At 38.8% G+C, this 22,472-nt stretch overlaps 1 protein-coding gene across 4 annotated transcripts in view; it reads left to right on the forward strand.

Annotated features, from left to right (window-relative positions):
* The first annotated feature begins 45 nt into the window (after nucleotides 1-45).
* The window catches only part of OTUD7A (OTU deubiquitinase 7A), a 108,489-nt gene continuing 86,062 nt past the window's right edge, over nucleotides 46-22,472 (forward strand). For 2 of the 4 annotated variants that reach the window (XM_042876022.1, XM_042876026.1), the window contains exon 1: nucleotides 46-123. The gene's annotated coding sequence lies outside the window, so the exon portion shown is untranslated. Of the gene's footprint in view, nucleotides 124-213; nucleotides 283-22,472 lie in introns of those variants that run through there. The other 2 variants (XM_042876024.1, XM_042876023.1) reach the window with 2 other exon arrangements.

Genomic DNA, 22,472 nt, shown 5'->3' on the forward strand with positions numbered 1-22,472 from the left:
GCGGCGGGGGCGGGCGCGGGGCGGGGCGGGGCGGCTCGCGGGGCCGCTGCGGGCAGCCGCGGGGAGGGAGGGCCCCTGCGGCCGGTGAGTGACTTCATGGGAAGGAGGCGACGGAGGCGGGAGGTGGGTTTGGCGTTCCGGCACGCGGGGCCGGCTGCGGGGCGGGTGGGGGGACCGCGGTGACGGAAAGCGGCAGCTGGGGGACGGCGGAGGCGGCTGGGCGCTCCCCCCCCACCCGCCAGAGGAAGATGGAGCGCGGGTAGCGAGGAGCGGCGGCGGCAGGTAAGAGCCGCTTCTCCCTCCTCCCCCGCTGCGCCCGGCGGGCCGGAGTCGTGAGGCGGCAGGTGGCCCGGGTGCGCCCGGCCCGGCCCGGCCCGCAGCGGTGCCCTTGCCGGCGGCCGCCCTTGCCGCAGAAGTTCCCGCTGCGCGGAGCTGCGGGCGGCCGGAGGGCGAAGCCTTGGCCGGGAAAGGACAGAGCCGGCGTTCGGGAGCGGCCCGACCGCGGGTCGCCGTGGCGGGGGATGTGGCAGGTCCGCCGGCTCTGCCCCCGCCCCGTCTCCCCCGGCTCATTGATGAGCTCCGGGAAGGGCTTCTGCATTGCAGGCTCTCGGCCCGGCTTCGCTCCCGCGTTCGCGGCTCTGCCGAAAGCAGCCCGCATCTCGGGTCCTGCTGGGGCGAGAGGCCGCTGTGGGCAGGCGGTGCCTCCTCCCTCCCGTGCTTGCCGAGCCCTGGCAGGACGTGTGGGAAGCCGACCTTAGCCAGGTAGATGTGGGATGTGTGTGTGCTGTTTGTTCTGTCTCTGGAAGAGCTGTGGAATCTGTGCAGATAACGATTGTTTGGAGTTTACGGGGTGTGATTTTGTGCAGGGAGAGGTAATGTGCACGTAAAACATAATGCAGTGAGGCACGCGACCTTACATAATCTGAATTTAAAAGCTTGCTACCTCTACGCTTATGCTGGAGGTTGTAGGAAATGTCTCTTCAGAGCTCTTTCTGAGGCTCATTGCTTGTCTGTCTGCACTAATGGTGCGGAGCCCTTCATGACCCTGTGCTGAAAATAAAAAAAAAATAGATCATTGACCACTTTTGCTGTAGCTCTGTCACGGTAAGTTCCCATCCCTGGTCCCTGTTGTACACACACTGTGATAGTCATGGCTGTGTGAGCATACACACTCCACACTGCAAGAGTGAATGGTCTTTCCTGTTGTCTGTTAAATGCACCTCAAAATTGACCAAGTGTAAGTGTTGTATTTTAACAAACTCCTCAGGCCTGAGTAGTGCTGCCATTTCTAGTGTAGGGATGTAAATATATATGTGAACAGAAAGAAACCTTTCACGCTTCCCATTTGACCTTCATCTCAGAAAAATGTTTGAAACTGATGATCGGGGCAAGTATTTTGCCCTGGAATGATTGAAAATACGTTGCTGGAGACAACATTTACCACTCAAATCATGTACAAGATGAAATGGAGTGCTTTAAGCTCAAAGGAAACTAATGTGCTAAATTTGGCCCACATTTTAACTCAGTCCTTACAGGTAGGTGACATTGACTTCAGAGAAGGTTGCTATGGCACAGATTTAAAGGAAAAGATCTCGAGCTTCTGGAATGAAAGTGCTATTGGTAGGAAAAGTGTTGTTTTCTTATAATCTGTTATTAAAATGAGTGTGATAGCTCTGAAGGCTGAATCTGTCTCCATTTTATGCTGTTGATGTGGATTGTGTAAATGGTCTCCCTTCTTATCTGGAGGAAAGCCAGTTTGTGCCCAGGTGTACATGCTTCCACAAGGGCATGCTGGAGTTTCCCTGCTGAGTGGGAATGTGCTCACCTTTCTCTGCAGTACTTTTATTGCAGGCTTTTGATAAGGTGCTAGCATCAGTTGTGGTGTGGTGTATTTCTACTGTGTGCTTTTTCACTTAGGTTCTAATGATACGATGTGGAATAGAAATGTTCACAAAGTAGTTTATGGGAAGCTCAGTCATCTTTAGGGCAGCATAATGCATGTGTAATTAATAACTAGTAATAACATGATGCTAATTAAGCATGAAGTATAATAAACTAATTATTTCATATATATGTATGTGTGAATATTGCTATTGCTTGTTTGATTAATTGTAGTATGACATCCATAACAAAAAAAAGTAATGTTATAGATAAGATCTATAGGGCTTCAGTTTTGGTTTGGCAGTGTAAGTAAGGATGATGATGGCTGAATGTTGTAGACTTGAAGTGTGCAGGATGAGCAGGTGGGAAGGTGTTTAGTAAGCCTCCACCTTTTCATCTCTAACAGTTCTTGGCAGCTGTCACATGTATTCGTGCTGGTGGATTCAGCAAAAAGGCCAGGGAGTGAGAAGACTTTCTGTGAATGGGTCTTTAGACCACGATTTTTGTAGGGCCACGTGTGAGCAGATATATGAACGTTGACTCAGATCTTACCATCACAACTGTTGTGCTAGTTGTTGCCTTTCTTGTTACTTGCTAGGAAAAAAGCAACTTGTTGGCCATAGTACTAGATGTAGAATTTGTAATGTGAAGCTATGTTTAAATCACAGTGGTGGTTCTTGTGATTTACATATCATTTCTTTTGTGAGTTCTTTAGTACTGTTTTTGTGTTTGGAGAAAACAAATGGTATTTGCCAACATTTTAAATTCTGTTAAACGTTATAGGCACATAAGAGTTTAAGAAGTGTGGTTTTGGTCTTGTTGTCATGTATTGTTATTTACCTCATTGTTGCCTTAAGACGCACTTAACTGCTGTAGCCTTTGGAGGAGGAAATCAGTCTGTCAAGATATGCCCGCACAGTAGCGTGTTGCTGGAGAGGAAGTTGAGGTTGGAAGTGGGAAAGCACTGAGAGAACTTGCAGAATGTTTGTCACCAGGCAGTCTGTACTTCAGATCTCAGTGTGATGTAGTCTTTGTCTGCTCAGTGCATTCTGTATTGCCTGAAACGTCATGAAATCTGAACCTCCTTTTGACTTGCATTTAATGAAACACGTTAGGACTCATATTAGGCAAAAATTAAACAAACTTCTGGTTAAAGAAATGGCAAGCCCATAAGATGTATCATGCAGCTGTTAAACTGAAGACTGAAAGATGTAGAAAAGGCTTTCTCTTGAAGGTGTTCTGGTCTAGTAGTTCATTTATAGTTAATATGCAGTGCATTACCAACATGGATTCATAGAGCTAAAAGATATGTGGACCTCCTGAACAAATTACTTGGTGTTTTCCTAAAGAGGAAAAATAAAAACGTGGTTGTTTTGAACTGATGAACTGAAAATTCAGCAGTACAGCCTTATATATGGGTAGAACTTCATTAGTTCAGGTGGAATATAAATGTTGCATAGATGTTGCATTGCATCGTTCTCTATTTCTTCATCATTGGTTTGCTAGAATGGTATGTGACACCAGACTGAGGAAGCCAAGCTGAGTAAGATGGTAGAACTGTTTGCAGTTCCTTGTGAGTAAACAAATTTTAATTATGAAGGCAGATTAATTAGTATATGCATGTATCTATAACAAAACAACTTTTTACCATCAAGTATTTTCTGGTCTTTCTTTTGGCTGCTCAGATGCTGACTCAAGCATCTGATAAAACTGGAAACTAATGATCTTGGAGAGACTGGAGATGTGGGAAATCTGACTTGTAACATAACTGTACTTGTGACGAGTATTTTGAATTAATCTTAAGTAGTTTGAAGAGACAAAGCTAATTACAATTAATTTCAAGTCTCCTTCTCAGTTTACTTCAGCTTTTTGCTCTTCCTTTACCTGGGGTCAGCGCCATCTATTTTTGGATGTGTTTATACCAGTGACTTCTTGTTGAAGGGCTGTGCTGTGGTGTTTTCCTGCAGAATATTACTGACATTATCTGTACTTAGGATGGACTCTTGGAAAAGATTTAAGCTTGAAGTACAGACTGTTGCATATTGAATTCAGCTTATAAATTCCAGAAACCCTGGTTTTATATCTAAATAGTGCAATTTCAGTAACTGTCAGTTTAGTCTTTTCAATTGTTCAAAAAACATGATTTGTTTCTGAAATAAACAACATAATTCTTTATTGGACGTAACTATTAGATTTAATTAAAAGTTATAGAAATTCTTTTAATATTTCAGCCTCAGCATTTTGAAATGCATTTTAATTTGGAAAAAAAAACACACCACAGAAAACAAACAAACAAAAAAAACCGAACAGAAATCTCAAGACAAGAATATTAATTTAAGATAGTTTGAAAATGTAATTTCCTTTGAAATTTGGAGGAGAAGTGGTTGGTTGCTGTTTGTTTCAATTTTGCTTTTTATCACTGGCTGACAAAATGTTTGGTCCCCATATATGAAGTTCCATACATCTAGATCAATATCTGACATGCCAAATACCAACTCTGGGCACGTCATGTAGCTCTGATGGAGTTAGGAATGGGTCATTTGGCTTTTTAACTTCGAACAGGAGTTCTTGTTTTTTTCCCCTGCTCCCCCACGACCATCTGTATTTTAGAGCAACAGCTTAAATTGTACTGTTGTTTAATATTTATTATTATTTCTGAAGGTTGCTCCAAAAACAATACCTCCTGTTTATTTATGTGGAAACTGCAGCAGATACAAAGAGCGCAGTAATACTATCTGATAGTGCAAATTCTCAGCAACAAAGTACTGTTTTTCAGCCCAGTCACCACCATTAGCTATGCATTTTTGCCAGCGATGAGCAAGAGCCTGCATGCTGCACTCAATAATCTGCACCAGCAGAGTTGACCCACTGTTGCCACTGCTGAAATGCATCACCATCTATCTCACTGTACTCACATCTGCTGTTTACGTCTTTCTGCAGTATTTCTTGGTATTAGAGCTAGTTTGTTTTTAAATGTAATGTCTTTGGCTCTGACCTTTTAGATGCATTAAGCTTTCTGAACAAGCTTACATATATATACATCACTTATTTATATATTGCTTTCCAGGTTACATACAAGAATGTGAATTCTTGTTGTTTTTCAGATTGAAGGGGCTTCCTAAAGTCAGTATCCACTGACGTTGTGCTGTAGTTCTAAAAGCTGCTTTAAAATGTTGAATTGTGACACAGATTATTTATGGCAAAAAAAAATGCAAGAGCTCAGTTGATGAAGGTATTTTTTAATTTTTTTTTTTTCACATATGAGCATATCTGCAAAGAATTCATGATAAATTTAGTGAAATTAGCACGTTTCATGTTGTACGTTTAAAATTTCATCTGTCAGCACACTTACCCCAATATCAGTCTTGCATGCAGTGCTTCAATACCATTCAACCTGTGCAGAGAACAGCTTTTTTTTTTTTAATGTGAGAGTAGCTATCTTTATCTGTCAGTGTTTTCAGTTACTCAGTATTCCATGGCAGTTTTCTTTCACTTGCATGTTTTCTTGGAATCTACTGAGTGATGGTACATATAGACTAGTTAATCAGAGAAGAGGTAAAACCCATGTAGAAAGCAAGCAACCTGTAAGAGAACTTTTGTTTCAATGATTATATTTCCAGTATTGTTTCTGGAGTTGGAATAAGGAACACTGAGAATTTGTTCATTATTAGATGCTCAAAATATCCCATTTCTAATTCTGATGACTGCTGATGCCATTAGTGGCCTCTGTCATACGGAAATTTACAAAGTTGATACTGCTGCATATGGCCAGGAGAAGTAATATATTTCGAAGGCGTTGCTCTGATGTTATCAGAAATATGTTCTAATGCCTTTGATTAAAATGGCTAGCTGCCATGGTGATAGTACCATAGAAACTGGTAAAATAATCATTGCCTGTTTCGAAGTCTGAATGAAAAAAAAAGTCTTAAGTTTTCTGCATTTTTCAGCATCTTAGCAGGAATGAAATTCTGTTATATTCCTGATTAACGAATTATTGAATGCATTCTCTCTGTATTTTACAGCAGACCAGGCTGCAGTTGTATTGGTCCTAAGTACTGAATGCACGAGTGGCTGACAATTCAGTCATTCCACAGGCTCCTAGTCTCAAGAACAAGGGCATTGGAGTAGAAGCCTTTCTTGCAGTATTGATTTTTGTTGTTAAGTCACTTTGTTCTTCTACTGTAATTACTTTCTAAGCAGTACAGTAAGCATCGTTTTCTTCAAAAACGCTCTTTCAGCAAGGAAAGGTTACCACTGTGTCCGTTAGGCAGCATCTGTGTGGCCCTCAAGGTATAATAATGACAGAGGTTGAATTTGGGAACCTGGCATTGTAAAGCAGCTCACCTGCCTTGAACCATGCAAATCGTGAGCTGAATCTCACTTCAGTCATAGGAAGCTACTCTGGAAGGCCAGCACTTTTTTTCTGACAATGTTTTTTCCTGACTAAGCTTAGTGCATACACGGCCAAGGCTACAAAATGTTAAATATCTTTCAGAATTTCTTGGTGAGGTGGGTATGTTGTAGGTAGGTACTGATTTTGAGTTGCTGCTTGAGAAAATATGATGCTGTCTAAAATCTCAGTGTTTAAGTGAGATAATTTATAGTAATGTAGGATGTGTTGCTTTGGTGCACGTTAAGAAAATTGGAAGTGAATGGTCAGCCTCAATTATACACATAGGTCGGAAACCTCATCCAGCTACCAATAAATAATGCTTGTTTATGTTTATCTTAATCTTTGTATTAAATACAAGAATGCCAAGTAAGAACATACAACAGACAATATCTTGATCAGCTTGTTCCTTTTCTTCTGAGATCTATTGCAGTGAGACAAAGTACCAGAAGCATTCTGTGACTTGAGTTGTTCTGTCTTCTGGTTGGAATGAGTCCTTTCTCTGTTACTGGTGAGCAACTGTATCAGGTGCTTATATGTGGTTGGAAATTGCTAAGCAAGGACATGAAGGAAGCGATGCTAAATATGTCTTCTAGATATATACTCATTATGTTTCTGTGAAAATGCTTATATTGTCTTAAGAGTTTCTAAAATACTGCTAAGGAGCTTTTGTCCTGTGTTAAAGAATATTCACTGTCAGCACTGAGATCAGTTTAGAGGTTGGATACTGGTTGGTGGCAAACTTGAGCTTATTAGTGATGTTCAGACTGTAGTAAGCAGTGAACTGTAGAAGGAAACACAGACTGTCAGATGCTGTGCTTAGACAGCTTGTGTGCTCTATTCAGGATAAGTGCCTGAGACCAGGATCCAGACCAAAGTGTTGCAAGTAGATGGTATTCAGCACACATAGGAAGACATGAGTAATGTATAATGTCTTCCTGAGGAGGCCAAGAAGATAACGTGAAATAAATTCAGGCTGATGAAGTATATGCAGGTTGAAAAGTTTATGCTGTCCAAAGCAGACAAACAAAAAGCTTTGGGGAAGCTCTACGTCTGAGTGACAGTGTGCCTCAAAGATGTGAGGTCCCACAAGTTATTCTCACATCCCCTTATGCGTTGTTGTGATATCCTTGTGGGGGGGAATTAGATGCTCTGCTATTTGGCTTTATGCAGTGTCTCCTCTGTGTTGGAAGACCCGTATGAGGGAGAAGGAACTTCTGAGACTGTTTTTGTGGATGGCTTTCAGTGAGTAAGGAACACTTGAAATGACAGGTCCTTTAAAAGCTGTGTTTTTCTTAGACAGTTTGTTCCTCCAGGCTTCTTTGTATGAATGCAATATGTTGGGACCTCAGATAGACAAAATTTGCATATCTATCTGTTTATGTTTGAAGATTTCTTGCGTTTATGCTCTGCTAGAATTTCTTTTTTCTCTTCATTGATGAATATTTAGAGACAGAGTTTTAAATAAGCTAGGAAGAGTTGTTTGCACCGATATAAATAACTCTTCATCTGGACGGCTCCAGACATGCTTTACTGATTCTCTTATTCTTCTGTGTCTATAATCATGCTTGTATCTCTGCTTTAAGATGCAAAACTGAGAGTAAGGATATCATAATGATTTTGGGCAGGAAATACAAAGATTAATAGGCAGACTGTAAATGGCCAAAGCAGAATTTAATCAGGATTAGTAAAAGGATGCCTGCTTCTTGCAAGAAGAAGGAACAGGCTAAGGGCTGTGGGAAAAAAAACCAAAAATATGCTGTGAAGGTTACACTTCTTTCTCACTCATCAAAAAGGGAAGTTCTCTTGTAGAAACCACATTTAGATGTCTGTATTACTTCCTTGGCAACACAATTTGCATTTTTCTCATTCCTCGTTCAGGATTTCTTCTGACATGTGTACATGAACTATGTGCATAAGAAAGAGTAGCACCATAAAGCCTAGCGCTGTGTTGTTTGAAACAAGAAACACAATTATATTGTCTCTCACTGGACTGCAGTAGAAAATATCCTCTTTCTATTGCTGAGTCTATCCCCAAGTATTTAGCTCAGTTTCTTTACCCTTCAGAAGGAGAATACATGTAATTGGTACATTAAGATGGGTCAAACAGAGGCTGGTAGTTTGGGAATCGCAGCTCAGGGCTTATGATAGGAGATACAATAGGATCTGAGTCTGGTTGAGCTTGCTGTTGTCTGTGATCGTAAGCACATGCTACAGAATGTTTGTTGCTTGCTACACACTGAGGAATCTTTTAATCAAGTTGTCCTTGTGTTTTCTGAAGGCAGTGATTTACTGGCACATGTGTCGTGCTGCCATGATGTATTGCTTATGTACAGGCCTGGAAGCCCTGTGGCTGCAAAAAGATGATGTGCTCATTTCAGCAGATAAGCAAGGTACAGTCATAGTGCAAAGTCTGAGGAATGTGCATCCAGCTGAAGATCAGTAGTTTGGCTGCTCTCCCTCAGTAGCAGAGCAGGTCAGGTGCTTGAAATAAGTTATTATGAGCACAGACTGTTGTGTACTGAAGTGTAGACCTCAGTTGACATAGAAATATAAATCACTGGCTTTGTGCTACCAGGGAATGAATATTCAGGCCTGAGCATCCCAGATGTAAATATCTGTAGTTGATAAGATGACTGTATGTAGCTGATAGTGTCTTGACTTTTGTTGATATGAGATTTGAGAAGGAGCCATTATCATTTTCCTCCTTCCAGTTTTGTCTCTGAAAAATATACTTTACTTGAAAACAGGAGAAATAGTTTCTTCATGTGTTAGCTTTCGTTCCATGTGTCTCTCAATTAACATATAATACTTTCCTAATCATTATAAATAGAAGGATGTGTTTTCATGGGAGAAAAGATCTCAAAAGCCACACGTGGAAGAAAAACACAGAATATCCTTTCTTGGATTTTGTAAGGTTTTCCTCCCTGAAAGATGGTATATTTCTGTGAGGAAAAGGTTTGAAGAGTATGCAGTTTTATTTTGTGCGCAGTGTGGCACAGTGGCTATAAGTGACCCAATGTCTGTTTTTACCCCAGTAATTGTCCTATAGAAGTTATATGAGCATACAGAACAGCATGAAGGTTTTGTTTACTTAGCAGTGAAGGAGAAAAAGATTCTGACTATAACTTAAATTACTTAAATTACAAGGCATAGGTGGCCTTGAGAGTCATGTTACCACACTCTGAGAACAGGAGAAAAAGAGTTCTGGAGCTTTCAAGCTACAAAAGCAAACTATCCGCTTCTCCCAAACCTCTTGTGGGGTAGTAATGTCAGAAATTAACCTTTGGGTTGTGGGGTTCTCTGAATCCCTTTAGCAGAAGGTACCTCAGAAGGAATAGCTGTGCCGTAAAACACATCTAAGTTGAAATGGAGGAATAGTGGCTGGCCAACAACTGCGTTTAAGTTCCTTACTGTTAATCTTTCCACATCTGGAAGAACAAAATCTTTTGCTGTCAGAAAGGTTCCAATGAAGTCCTGGATGTTGTAAAAACACTTGTCGTGACTGATGTGTGTGCATAAAAGATCTACTTTGCAATGCTTGAAACAATGCTGTATCAGTATATTCACTGGGGTAGAGTGATTTCTCAGGGATGTTTTATCCCCAGACCAAAATATCTTCGTTGGATATGTCTATGAAATTTTATTGTATTTGGTGTAATTAAAGAATGAATAGATTGTCTTAGAGCCTGTATGTATGAAAGCCTGTATATGTATAAAGTTATAAGGAGCTCCTAGTGGTTTTGATAAGAAAGAAAGATGTTATTGAAAATGTAGCTGCAGTTTTATAGGTGTGGGCAAATGGCAAAAATAATTATTCAAAAGAACTACTGAATTTTTAAATTCTCATACAGTTGCTTTTTTTTTTTTTTAACATAGGGATGGTCTATAAGTTGATCATATGAACCTTGTTGTGTAATTGGAAAAAAAATACTGCTGTAACTTTGTTTTGAGAATGACCAGGGCTAGAAAATAGTTTCAGGAATCTATTTGAAATCCCATTTGCTCACCCTACATTAGTTTGCCAGAAGAGGTGCTGTTTTTATTTTCTTTTTTAATTTTTTAAATTCCTGAGCATAGAGAACATAAGAGCTTGTAACCTGTTTAATGAAACAACTGGGTGCAGAGAGCTGCTGATAAGGTGCAGTGCTCATTCTGTGTTGCTTCTGCATGTTCCCACTGTTTGTTTGGCTGGAATGAAGTGATGTTATATATTTGTAGACCTAACAGTTCTTCTTTTCTTCAAGCCATGCACTGTTAAATTGGGTCACTGCATATAATGCATGTTAAATAAGATGAGGATTTGTCGTATTTACAGAAGTTTGTAGCAGGATTTCACAGTTTGACAAGAAACATTACAGTTAAGAATAAGCATATTTCTTTTTAATAGTAGTTCACAAATGAAATGGTGTGTTCTTCATGAAAGTGTCTTCCTACCTGTGCAAGTATCACAGGATTTGGTTAATTTGACCAAATGTAACAGGAAGCAGGCTGCAGCTCCAAGGGCACAGTGGCTCGGTGTGTCTTTTGATCAGCGTTTTTGCACAGTGGCAGTTCTTGACATGATTCTAGGCTTGTTTTTTGGAAGAAGAGGAGGACTAGAATGGTTGCTATTTTTTCTTTTTTAAATATCAGTAGCTCAATCAGAGCAAATGATTTAAAAGTTTCCACAGCTCACTTGAAAAGTGAGTATGGTACCGTAAGGGATCACATAACCTCTTAGAATCGAATTTAGGCTTTTAGATCATATGAAGTAATTTTTAAGTTCTTGTCCTGATGACCGAACCACCACACGAAGTTGTAACTTCACTAATAGCTAAGCTGTGAAACCCCCAATAAAAAAAAGTAGTTCAATACTTGAAAAAGGAGCAAACGCACCCCACAGAACAGTGGATCTGGTTATCAGCCACAAGGCCTCGTCAGTTTTCTGTGTACTTCTGTACTTTGTGATGAGAAGTGCTTAGACATATGTCTACTTAAACCTGAACTTCAAGGTCTTTAGTCCTATGTAAGCTCTGGCAGATAACTGAAGGCATTCTCTGAGGCATTCCTTGTATGCCTCCTTTTTGTTTTTCTGTAGCAATTACATAAGTGAGAAAATGTTTGTTGATTGTTTGAGCAAACACTGCTGTTAATAAGCAGAGTGTTTTTGGAGACAGTTCGTAAGTTGCAAACCAGCATTTCATGTCAGCTCAGATGGTAGCCTAAAAAGCAGGCATTCTTTTAAAGTGGAATAGAATGAAGTGTGGTTGCAACAAATTGAATTTATAATCTAAAATAAACAGTATGTGATTCAATAATAATTACAATTTAGTAAGAATAATCAGAATTTATGAGTACCAGTCAGCTGGCCAGGTTCCTGGTCTGAGGGCTGGTTGGTCAGACGTGATTCTGTGGGATCCCTGCGTTTTGTTTTCTACAGAAGATAATCTATTGAAAGGGAAGTAGTATTCATGCTATGTTTTCATCCGTATTTGACTGAGTCCCATGTGCAGTGCTATTCCAAGCCTTTCTTTTCTGCATATTTGCGCTGGTATGACTTTCAAATTATTTCATTTTAATAATGCTTATCTTGTTCTGTTAATTTGTTTCCATTCTGTCTAAAGGAATTTAATTTTCGATTACTTATTTTCCTGAAAATTGTTCTGTGATGTGTATTTGATTGGTAGCCAGTTACACTTTATCACTACTGCTGTGGATCTAAACATTATTTTTAGTACCTCTCAAGAAAAATTGGAAATGAAACCGCCCAAAGAATGGAAAAGTGTACCAAGAATGATGAGATGTGTACGACTGTATAGGTATTTTATATGTATATTTTATTTTATATGACTGTATATGACTTTCCCTGAGGTAGGGCTGAACATCCCTAAAGTGTCTAAGTGTCTCTGTGCATTTATGTAATGGTTTTTTTTGTTCTAAAATGTTGTTTTTATGTACCAATGGATACCAGACTTTGTATCTGTTATTAACTGCATTGGAATCTGTTTTGATGAAGAGGTGCCTGGGATAGCTATAGAATTTGGTGGTGGAGTTTCTGCTTGAAAAAAACTACAGGTCTATTTGAACAATAACATCCTCTTAGAAAGATACTCGGGCCTGGCTTATAGACTTAGATATCACAAATGTATTAACACTGGCAGCTCTGGTTTGCACAGCTTGTACCTTTGTGGTTTAAAGCAGCTCTTCTGTCTTCTTTCTCTCATGACTGAGCAGGGTTGAATGAATGGCACATGTTTGAAGGATGGTCCGAGGAAAACTCTCTGATAGCTGTGCCTGGGATGACTCAATTAGCAGGAAATCCTATGCAGGTTTTAGAACTTACAGAGATGTAATGCATACAGAATGCATGCTGTATTTTTGAACTTGATAATAATGTGAGATTTATAAGTGTCAGCATGCTCATTTTTCTAGGACTTGTTTTACATATAGCTACATTTTATCATATCAAAAAAGGTCCTATTGGCTTCTAGTAACTGATGAGACCGTAGGTAGCTTCAAAGGCTTGCATGTATAAAATCATGTTACAGAATTGAGATCAGGATTGGGAAGCTGATAGTGCTGTTGTGCAGATTGGCAATTAGACTATTTTGTATGTCTAGAATTACCTACAGTATTGAGTGTAGCAAGTGCTTGGCAAAAAGTCATCTTTTGTAGCATCATAAGATAAGTTAGATGTTAAATTTCATGCTTAGCTTCAGAATTTACGCGTGATCACTAAGGATGAGTATCTGCCTTAAATAAAGGAGTAGGCCATTAATCTTCTGAGAGCTGTTTGTGCAATCTTTGCAAAGACAAAGGCATTGAAGATAACATAATTTCAGTAGCACAGCCTGCTCTCTCTTGCTGTGTCAGTATGTTGTTAATCAGAAGAGTGTGAGTATATTAATAAACATGCACGTTTCCAAGCTGAATTATCACCAATCTGTTTAAAATAGTTACTTCTTTCAGATCTTTACTGTTAATGAAATTGCCTCCTAAGATTTTGTGTATCCGAAAAGATGCAATAACAGTGCCAGAAGCTAAATTAATATGCCACGGGAGGCTTTCCTAATGAAATTAATATGGCATTTATAACCTTTTAAGGGAGACTTTTCACCAATTACAGCATGAAATGAAGTCCCAAGAGACTAAGATGCTCTTTTTTGCCCAAGCTTTTATACTTCTGTCTGCTTCTTTTCATGATACTTGAAATGGAAGTTGTGGATTAATGTTCTTTGATACCCTTCCATGGATTCAGAACCTTTTCTGTTATTAATTATGAACTTCAGTTTTAGAGTAGTGTTTTATTTTCAGCTACAGCTGCATTTTTCTACAAGGTAGCAACCAGCAATACGATATGTACTTCTCTGCAGAAGAATGTTTGCTGTTTTCTGATGATGTTTCCATGATTGAGATCCAGTTATTTGAGGCTTGCAGTTATTAAAGTAACTTTAACTGTATAAGTACTTTCTGATTTAGGGGGTTTTATTTATTTTTTTCCTTCTGTTTTTATGTCATAATTGGTGAATGAAGTGTGCTTAACCATTGTTAATTGGTGGTCTTCAGGAGGTAGATTAAAGCCTGCAAAGGAGAACGAACAGGAAATTATTATTACAGCTGACACAGATGAAACATCAAAAACCAGCCTCTGATGGAGCTGCATACTGGAGTTCATTTAAAAACCCACAGGATTTAAGCATTTACCGTGGTTGATTCATTTTGCATACTCACTTAGCTGCTTTGTTGCCAGCATCCTGTTCACTAGGACTTGGCTTTGTATCTCACCAGAGACATCACTGCGGGTTTGGGAAGGCCGGGTAGGAAAGCACATTGCTTTGTGCTTTGCAGCTTCTCGTAGTTACAAGTCTTGGACATTGCTGGCTGAGATTCTGGGCTTCTCCTGGCTCTCTGTGCCCCTCTGATGTCCAGGCTTTTGCCTTAGTTCCAGAGTCTCTGCCCCTTCTTCACTTAATTCTATCTTGGCCATTTATTTTTATATATTTTTTTTTGCCTACTTGCTGGAAAGCATTTTTTTTTGGTACCCAAATCCATATTTTCATGCATTTATCTAGGTAGTGTCTGGAAATATGGTACACGACTGGCCTTTTAATTGCAAGTTCTGTCTCTGTGTTTATTGGAGGATTCGTGAGGTGCTAATTCTGTTTGTTCCAGGTGTTTTCAAAATTTACAGCCAGCCTCTCTTGATTGCAGCAAGCACCAAGCTTTCACATGAGAGTTCAAAAGTTCAGTATCAGACATTCAGACACAGATGCAAACATACGCCCAATTATCTGCTGCCTGTTAGCATTTGCAATTTAAGCTATTCATTTGTCTACAACAGCTAATGTACTTATGCTAAAAGCTGTGTTTGGTGCCATTAGGGAAACCTTCATTCACCTTGTACTCTGATCTCTAATACCAGACATCCTTTCCTAAAGGTACTGAATTTATGAGATATCTTGACAGGGAAAGAATGTGAATATGTGTTGATACCAAAACAGCAGGGACAGTGCATGACTGTCAGCTGACATCTTGTGATAATTTCAGAGTTTGTACTGTTTGGCCTCTTATATAATGTGAGAACTTTCGCATGCTGCAGTACCTCACCCAACACATTTCAGGTAACCGTACAGTGCTTTACTCAGTGAGGGAGTCTTTTGTAAGATTATTTGTGTGAAGATACGCATGTGAAACTTACAAAAAAAAAAAAAAAAAAAAAAAAAAGGAAGGTGGACTAATTCTATCAATACAGTGTCTTCTTGTTATGCTTTTTGGTGTATATATTCTTAACATTTCTTCTAACTTTTTATTGATGGCCTTTTCTTTGGTGCTTCCTGCATAATTCAATGTACGGGCATATCTTTGCTATGCTGGGGAAGGGTCAACAGCTGGCTGCTAGCTTGTGGCTGGAGGTAATTGATTTCAGAAAACAGAAAGCATTACTCTAATTAGAGGTTAATGGTCTAAAAGCATCCCTCTTGTATCTCTCTGTTATCATTCAAAGAGTATTTTCTGTGATTGAAATGCTTATATATTTGAAGTAAGTATTAATGGACTTCGTTAGCTTAAGTTGCATAAACAACACAGCGCTTTCTTAGTTCTGCAGTTCAGACTATGCAGAGTAGAAAACAGGAATATGAAGAACAGCTTCAGAGATGAAAAAAATTGTTGTGTTTTCTCATGCCATAGGCCTTGCGAGGAGCAGGCTCTGATGTTCCCAGGAGACAACAATATGGAATATGGCTGCTTCTTTGGTTGGATTGGCATCCTTCCTGCTTCTGACAACCGACTTTCATGAGAACTTTTTAACTGCAAGAACTGTGCTGCTGGCTGAAACTAAAGCAGTAGTAACACAATTTGTGCTTAGCACAGTACTGATCAAAACCACCTCCAGTGTGTGGTTTGAAAATAAATTCAAACAGTACCTCTCAGGCAGTGTGCTCTATTTCTGTAGGAACCAAAGGGGATGTCCTAATATTTTGTTATTTTTAATTCAATCAGCTAGAGAAAAGGGGATAGGAACCCTTAGAGAAATAAAATATCATTCTTTATGTACAGATTAAACAATTTGTCAAGATAATAAGCTTTCTCTAGTTGCGGCAGAGAGGGGTGTTGGCTACTAAGTGGTTGATATGCCATTCAGATAGGGAAAAATTAATTCATACATACATGTATTTGTATGTACAAATGCCTATCTGCGTTTGTGTATGCAAAGAACAGGATAGCTTACTGTCCCTGGTGGGCAGCACGTGGTTCTCGCAGGGGCCTTGGTTTCTCCTCCAGCTGCACATCCCCAGCTGCAGCAGGGATCAGCTGCTGATGTAGCTTGTAGTGGGGGCTGTGCATTGGTCCAGCTGACTTTCTTGGTGGGGAGGGTTTGGGAGACAAGGTGGTTATAGGGGGTGGTTCGGGCAGGGCATTTCTTTATGCCCTTCACCATAGCCTTTGATTGATTTAATTTGGCTTTGTTCTAATGATACATAATTGTTGTTTCGTTTTTGTTGTGGTTTGTTTGCAGAAAAGCACAATGTGTGTAGAACCATTGCAGTGTTGTGCTGTTAGAGTGCAGTCATCACTTTCTAGTTTCTCCCAAATCTCAAGCCATTTTTTTATGTGGGATGTATTCAGTGTGGAATATTGCTCAACCAAGTGACAAACTATTTTAAATGAACAGTTTTGTTACTGTTAGCAAAATGCAGCTTTAGCAGCTATTGCACGTAATTTATCTCAGCTGTGGTGAACCATCTGAATGCCAAGACTTTATCAGCTCTTTGGTGCCAGTGACTGTTTGCCTAGAATTCTTGTCTGGTCTTAGAGGGTAAATCAAGTCAGCAATGAATTGAAAGTTACAGCTATTCTAATGTGTTTTATTGATTTGTTGTTCGCTTGTGAGGAATCTGAACACTGTGTAGTAATAGCTTGTGTAGACCACTACAAGTAAAATGAGAAAATGTATGTCACAAAAAATGAGGATTTTGATCCTGGGCTGGAAAAAAAACCAACAAACTAACTAGCAGCCATGAAGAGTATTTGAACTGACACAAATAGTCTTTATTTTTACAAAACAAAGAACATCATATATAAAACTGTGATGTTTCCTGTAGCAAACCTAGCAGGGATTGGGAGTTTGGGGTTCCTGCAGAGTTGCTGTGTGATTATTGGCTTATCTAAGATCTCCTATTATTAAAACATTTCCTGCCTCATAAAGATATCTGTAAAATGATTATAATAATCACCTTCTTAGCTGATACATCAGGTGCTGAAGTGCAAGTATGTAATGCTAGCAGCACATCTATCCTTGGCTTGAGCTAGTCAGGCACTGTAGCCAGGAAATGTGATAGCTCCTCATCTTCTGTAGCAAGTGGAGAGTGTGTGTCAGTTGTGTTCTTATGTGCGTAGTAGAAATGGGATAGAAATGAAGTCCCCAGTAGTCTTCTGACCTAACCAGGAACATTATCTTTGTAATCCGTCTGAGGCTGTTTCTTTTTTGTTGGGGAAAGATGAATTAAAGCTTTCTATTTCGTGGTTCTATGAAAGACTTCTCGTAAGACTCGGAAGAGAGGACGATAAAAATTAAAAATAAAATAAAAAAAGAGTGATGCATTACAGTTGAATAGTTTTCATCCACTTGGATCTGGATATTTCGTAAATATCCACATCCTATGAAACTGTCTTTTCATCTTCCAGCTGTGACAGTTCTTCAGTCATTCTTAACTGTAGCTTACTGAATATTTGGGGGGGATTAATACTCGTATTCTGGGTTCTACCTCATTCTTTCCTTGACAGAAAAATTACCAAGGAATGGAAAGGAAATAATTGTCAAACTTGCATAAACTGGAAAGGAACAGATGCTTGCCAGGTTGTTTTTAAAATAAAGTTCTATGGTATTGAGAGCAATGTGAACAAGAGGACCTCTGTCCCTGTGGCATAATTTTCACCTTTAGGAAAAATTGATGTAGTCCACAAAATGGTTGTATGTGCCCTTAAAGTTAGGAAACTAGTTCTGTACATGAACTATTAGTGATCTGTTTTGTTTTGTTTTTTTTCCCCATAAATCTGAGTAACCCCACTGTGTCTTAAATTAACTGGAAGATACAGGAGATTGACCCCTTAGACAGTCAGGCCATTTTAATTTTAGACACCTAAATTTAGACTTTGGACCCTGATTAGAGCAATCGGTTTGAAAGATTTGGACTGGAACCCAAGAGCTTCACCCCGTCCCTGCTTACGTTATTGTCATGTCCGTGAGTCTACCACTCTTTGGAATCAATAGCACTTTTCTCTGTGTTGAGGATTTCTCTAAGTGCTTTATTTGTTTTGCACTCGTTTTGGCTTCAGAAAGTACTTATGTTTCACATTAAAAGTGAAACCTGATTTGGGTATGGACATCAGAGAGTTAACTCTCTAAAAATCAGAAACTTACAACTGGGTGCTGAAAATGAAATTAATTGTGGATCTGTTCACTTAGCTGTGCCATTTTTTTTTTTTTTTCAGTCATACAGTGTATTAATAAATTAATAAAGTAGGAAAATGGGAATGGAAAAATATTCCTGTGGCATTTTGAGTATAATTGACAGTCCCATAGAATTCTTCCTTTTAGTTCAGAGAAATTAAAGCAAGTTATTTGTTTTGGTTATTTTAATTTGAAAAAGTTACTCTCCCAAATTAAATATTCTTTCAGATCAGAACATCTTCAATACTTTGTGTGTCAAAGTGAGTCATTCAAATAGTATTGGAACTTGTTAATGACTAACGTGACTGTCATGACTAACAGATTTATTGTGTGATGACCACAACCTGGCATTAGAAGCAAACTCGAATGTGCTGCAACTTGGTATGGGGGAATATTATATAAAAGTCCATTAAATTCACAAATCAACTAAGTTGTAAAATTAAACTCATGAATGTCTTTAGGTGTTGTAGTTTTCTAGGTAGGTATCAAGCTGGATGTTACCAAAGGGAATTAGGGGCAGAAGCTTGAGCAGTGTCTGAGAGAGGTAAGATGTAAAGATTCTTCAAAAATAATGTGGTTGATGAAAGCTAGGAATATGATATTACATCTGTTATTGCTGGTATTCCAAAATTCTGACATTACGCAAGGAAAAGTTGGTCACTGACTTTGGTTTGGAGTTTAATTTATGTTCCCATTGTTGCCTGGATTGTAAAGAAAGAAGTACAGTGCATAGTAATCTCTTAAATTTCATGATCAAGAAAACATCTTTGAATAAAAGTTACTACATCTATCCAGGGGAAGGAGACTTACAGACATATGTGTGCTTTAGAAGAGAAAAATGACTTTGATATGCTGAATTTTAGCACAGTTGCATATTCAACCTGTTACTGCAGTTCAGCATGGTGATTGCAGCCAGTGCTGCAAGGCATTAACATCTGATGAGTGCAGCTTGAGATGAAATCATCAGTCTTCAACAATAGAGACAAATGTCTTTCTCTAGATGCAGATTTCTGGGTTGGGGTATACTACAGCCAGAGTGAAATTCCAGAATACACATCAACTAGGATGCTAATCTATGATCTCGTTCCTCATAGACTGCAAAAGTAGTTGCGTTCCTTCAATCACCATCCTTTATTCTTGGCAGCTCAGTAAAAGTAAGTTCAGACAGTGATGACTAGAAACAATTTATATAAGCTTTGCTGAAAGCAGCTATCATGAAACGTTCTTTTATTTTTATGTTTGATTTGTGAAGAGGGTGGTGTTATTCTCCAGTACTGTGAAGAAAGTAATGTACATTTTGTCAACCATTTCTGTTTCATACTTCAGTGCTATCCAAGAGTAAATGTCAGCAAAATCTGTCATCCTCCACCTCCCTGAAGCTGCAAAAAAAAGCTCAGAAATCCCAGTTCTCTCAGAAATTTTTGTTCTTAGTACAGTCTTTTTTTTTTTTAATATTGTATGCATGAAAGACCATGCAACTCTGCATGCTGATTAAGGCATGAAATAGAGAAATGAGAGCATGTGATATCATGTGTGTCATCAGCATTTTCTTGGCCCCTGAAACGAAACAGCAGTATTGTATTGGGAAAATGAAAGCTTAAGTAAGAATATCACTACAGGGCTGTAGTATGTTCTGATGAACACCATTGCCATGCATTTCTCAAATCCTTTGGGAAGTACAGCGGTGAAAAATGAGTTTGCAAGTCAAGAAGGATAAAAGCTTTTTTTTTTTTTTCCTGATCACTGGTATAATTTTCATTTCTTCCAGTGCCTGAGAAGCAGTATCATTGTTAAAAGTTCTAACTTGTTCTCTCACCATTTTTAGGTTACCACAGTTCAGATATATATTTTCTTTTTGTTTGGCAAAAATTTTTCACTTCTCTGTTTCTTCAGAAAGCCCAACGGAGGCTGAATTACATGGATTTAACTGCTTATTTAAGGAATATGCACGTTTGTGTGATCGGAAGTACTGTGAGTGGCTGCAACTGTGAGACAGCAGACAGAGTATCTGGTTTGGATAATGGAATAAATAGATTATGTAGATAGTTGATTAAGAGTGGATAAATGAAAGATGATTGTGAACAGTTCCTGTTAATTTCCCATTTTGAGTGGCTGTATTTAAAGAAAAACTTACTGAAACCTAGTGTTTTCTTTTTCAGCAGATCAGGTTGTATAAACCAAAGGAATCTCAAATGCTGAGACAGTTTAAGATTTTGCATTGCTGGATTGTTTTTACTTTCAGAAGAGCTGCTGAGTTTGAGTTGTCTTTCTGGAAAAACAGATAACTTTGACACAGGAGGCTCCACGTAATGGAGAATGAAATCTGATAGTTAAGGCTCGGGTTTTTAAAGGGTACAGTGAGAGCTGAATTCAAGAGATGTCTAAGTGGAAAAATCTCTGAATTACAACAGCTGCAGAGCAATTGAACTCAACTAGGATATTTGGTATTGCAGCTTTCTGAAAGGATGCCATGCAAAAATAATGGTACAATATATTTGTAATAATGAGAGATAGATACTTCAAATCTGGAAGTATGAATGTATGATAGAAAATGAGATGGTATTCAGTCCCATAGGTCTTAAGAATAAGTTCTTGCTTGATATGTTTTCAGGTTCATCTTTCGATGAATTTTATTACTTAGACAAGAGCCATATTGTAACGCGATCGTTAAGACTGGGAGTTTGAGACCGAACGTCCAGTAGATGTTGTGCTGTGTCTGAACAGCGTGTAACTGGGTAGTCAAATAAAAAGACCCTGTACAGATCTGATAATGATGAAGGATTTACTATCACCGATGAGCAGTCTTTTTAGCAGATTTTTTTTTCTTGGTACATATACGCGTTTTGCCTGGTGCTTGGGGGTGGTTTTGCTGAGGGTGTCTGACATGTTTTTGATTGACAAGCCGAGCTGTTGTTTTGTTGTTTTCTTGTGTTTTTTTTTTTTCCCAAATATTGAAGCAAATAACTATTGATGCAGTACTCCAGAAATTGCTGTCCCTGAAGAGAAAGAGAAGGGAGAGAGATTCTGTTCCCACAGTATTCTTGCTGTCTGATAATAAAGTTTGCTTTTGCTTAGGAGATGTTGAAAAAGCACAGCTTTTCACTGCTGGATCTGCACCTGCTATTGTCACTGTCCAAAAGCCAAGCTACAGCTGCAATCAGTGGAAGATGAGCTTAATACAAGAGCAAAAATATTGGACTTCAGGAAGTTAGAAATGCAATTCTTCAGCAGGGAAAAGAATTCAGCAACTTACTGCCTAGTAAAATATTTGTAGCTCTTAATTTATTTTATTCTCTTGATTTAGTAGTAGCTGCATTTCAAAGTTGTTCTATTTGTTTCTCTTTCCACTAACTGGATGGGGGTGTTTTGTAGAAATAATATTTTATATATGTGTGTGTGTGCATATATACATATATATAATATAAATATATACATATCATGTAAATTGACACTTTGTTCCCCTCTTTCTTGTTTTCTGTATCTCAGTCTTCTCTGCAATTTGATGGATTGAGCAAAGGCCAAGAGCCTTTTAGGACTGTTGACAGCTTAGCATGCTGGCTTATCTTCCAGTAGTATTTTACACCTCTGACTGGCCAGATATTCTATGATTCTTTAATATGTTCCTCGTTTACCAAGGAAACAACTTTTTGTTCGTTTTTCTAGTTAGTGTTAATTTTAGAAGGTATTTCTTAGATCTTAAAGCTTGAAACATCTGTTTTGATAGTGAATAATTCTAAGTGAAAAAGCAGAAAAAGAATAACACCTTCTGAACATGGCATAGAGCATGGCTGTTGCAAGGTGCGTTGTTTTCCGGAACACTGAGGTCAAGCAGCTTTTGATGTGTTTGCTTCCTGAAGCTGAGTCTATAAAAGGCCTCCATTTAGGATGAAATGACTAGTCCTGTATTCCCAAGGTTTTGAACAACAGATCAGTTTGGATGCCTGAAGAGCTGGAAATCTCCTTGTTAATTCCCTCTCCACCACCCTAGACATGTATTTGCACAGCCTTGTTGCTGTAAGGGACACTTATTCTTCACTAGGGACCTTATTATTTATTCAAGTGTTACCAGAGCTGTGAAGTATTCAAGTGTTACCAGAGCTGTGAAGGCCCCATTTTTTTTTTCCTTGTGATCATTGATATATTTGTAGAGTATTTAGCATATGGTCAATTTCTCACTCATAGGAAAAGAACTCTAACAACCCTTTCTTTGTATAATGGTCATTAAACTTAATTTGGAATCTTAAAACACAGGCTTTTCTCCAGGCT

The sequence above is a fragment of the Lagopus leucura genome, unplaced genomic scaffold, assembly GCF_019238085.1.
Source record: "Lagopus leucura isolate 7727_CA_CO unplaced genomic scaffold, USGS_WTPT01 Super-Scaffold_100015, whole genome shotgun sequence".
Taxonomy (NCBI): Eukaryota; Metazoa; Chordata; class Aves; order Galliformes; family Phasianidae; genus Lagopus; species Lagopus leucura.